The sequence below is a fragment of the Solanum pennellii genome, chromosome 8, assembly GCF_001406875.1.
Source record: "Solanum pennellii chromosome 8, SPENNV200".
NCBI classification, from domain to species: Eukaryota; Viridiplantae; Streptophyta; class Magnoliopsida; order Solanales; family Solanaceae; genus Solanum; species Solanum pennellii.
This window is the reverse complement of record NC_028644.1, coordinates 10,523,706-10,526,504: the sequence shown is the minus strand read 5'-3', so window position 1 is coordinate 10,526,504 and position 2,799 is coordinate 10,523,706.

The following is a 2,799-nucleotide window of genomic DNA, read 5'->3' as shown; positions in this document are numbered from 1 at the left end:
GAGTCATGCAATATGGAGGGATGGAAATGAGACGAGTACCAGACTCTAAATCAATGCATAAATCTACAACTCTATACGAAGGCATACCAGGAAAGTCATTGGGAAATACTTCTCTAAATTCAGACACCACAAGAATAGACCCTATGGATGGAACCTCAATCTCAAAATCCCTAATATGAGTCAAATAATCCAAACAACCCTACTCTACTAATTTACTATCCCAAATGGAGGATATAATATCAGCTTGCTTAGGCTTGTACCCCCTTCCCTCACTAATTTTTCCCTTTCCGGATTTTCTAAAGTTACATACTTAGTATTATAATTTAACACAAGATAATGGGGGGAAACCAAGTCATGCCTAAGATTATGTCAAAGTCAGTCATATCCGAAATCACAAAACCAGCCCAATTCTAAAAACTTATAAATAAAAAAGAACAAGTATGATAAACACGAGTAAATATGACCAACTCTCCAACTAGGGTAGAAACATGAATATGGGCATCAAGAGTATCACAAATCATATCAAATTTTTAGATGGATCTCACGGATACATAAGAATAAGTAGAACCCGGATCAAATAACACATTAGTCATTTAGTCATAGACAATAATAGTACCTCTTATCATTGTGTCGGATGCATGTGCCTCATTCTTGCTCGGAAAAGCATAACATTGATCCCTCTCATATTGACGAACTACTTTTTTGCCTGGTTGTATGTTAACCCTACCTTTGTTACCATTTCCTCTACCTACACAACCTCGCTTATTATTTCCTCGGCCACCTTGTGGACTCTTTACCATTATTACCATTCTTTGCACATACCACTCCTCTAGATAACTATTTTGCATAATCAAACACGCACGAAGGGGGGGAATCCCTTCTCATATGTCCAAGTTCTAATCAGTTGTAGCATGTACTATCAAAATATGGTCTGCTGCTCGTCAAAAGCGCGACTCCCTGGCTATCCTAAAAATTATGAGATGGAGTTCCCAAATAGTTACCTGTAGAGGCGGGCATAGAGAAGAGAATTGGTTTTGCTACAAGTGTTGGCCTCCCTGAATCCTTGATTAAGAACCTTGAAAGTTTCCTAAAGTCTTCGCCCTTTTTGCCAATGCCATAGCCTAACCGTCCTGCCTCACCCCCTCCACTTGCTTAACATAATCTGTCACCTCATTAAACTCTTTCCTGCAGAAGTCATATGAGTAGATAATACTTGAAACTCATAATTTAATCCTCAGATAAACTACCAGATCCTATCCTCCTCAGTAATTACCAATTGTGTAGCATATCTGGACAATGCATGGAACTGGGCCTCATAATCAGCTAGGATTATATCACCTTGTTCCAAAGCCATTAGTTCAACTTTCTTACGATATCTCAGAGTTTGAGGCACATATTTATCGAAGAACGGATCATGAAACTAGGACCAAGTAAGTGGAGGTAAAGCTAAAGATCTTCATTCCATGTAAGCTCTCCACAACTGCTTGTCCTCTTTATGATGTTGGAAAGACACAAACTCAACCCTATGGTGATGAATAAGACCCAATTAATGAAGCCTCTCATAATAATACAAGATAAACTCATACGTATCCTCACTCTATACCAAGGGTTTAAGCTTTAAAAACTTAGTCAACATGCCATGCTCGTTACCAATTATGACAGAACCCAGCAAGGGACGGAAGAAAGCATCGCTATCTATGTTTCCACCCGCCCTAGGAGTAGTAACAACAATAAGAGGATTGGCGGGATCTTGGTTTGCTTGAACAGAAAAAAAACTTTATGACCAACCAAACCTTTCAACAACATAATATGATAAGCTAACACCGGATTGATAGAAGGAACAACTATTGTCTCCGTTGGCACCTATTCCTCTTATCCAACTTCCTCAACATCACAAACCTCAATATCCTCTTTTATTTCCTCATTATGCACAAGAGGGTCTTCATTCATAGGAGCATTCTCAAAGGGATCTTCATCCCTGACATGTGCTACTCTTTCACGACCTCTACCCCTAGCCTTTCCTCTGCCACAGCCTCAACCGTGACCTTTTGTTGTACGTTCCTCAACTAGAGCATTGACAGGAGCTATGGGCCTGACATCATTGTATCTAGTATTAACCATATACTGACATAATAGTGAATGAGGTTAGATACCAATTCGAATCAACAAACACCAATTGGGATCAAGTTATACCACGAAGTTGACAAGAGAAAACAGAGAGATTTCCTAAATTCCTATAGCCTCTTGGATAAAAGTAAAGGTTTCCCCGCACCATTCCACAAGACTCTATTAAACTCATTTTAGTATATCGAGATAAATGAACCTACACTCTAATACCAACTTGGTCATGGTCCATACCTTCGTTATTGCGTCCAAATCGCACACGCAGATGCACATGGACATTCAAGTATTAAAGTGGCTCTTATAAAGAGCCGGGTGTAGTACCCATGGGGACTATTCTTGGAATGACAATTCCTCTAACTATCAGCTAAACACAATTGTTATCAAAATTTCAGAATTGATTTATTTTCTAAATCTAAGATTGTAAAAAAATATAACAAACGTGATTCAATTTCTAGGGTTAAAAATGATTGGGTAAAGTCAGAGGCTACAGCTTTTATTAGGATTCATGAAATTACTATCATTTAAATGGGAATATATCAAATATAGAATTAATGAATCACATGGTTAAATGTATGATCATGGTTTTCCAACCTCTAATCAACTATGATAAATAACATCCTAATTACATCGTTGAGCGGGGATATGATGGATTAAGTATCAAACGTTAAGATTTCT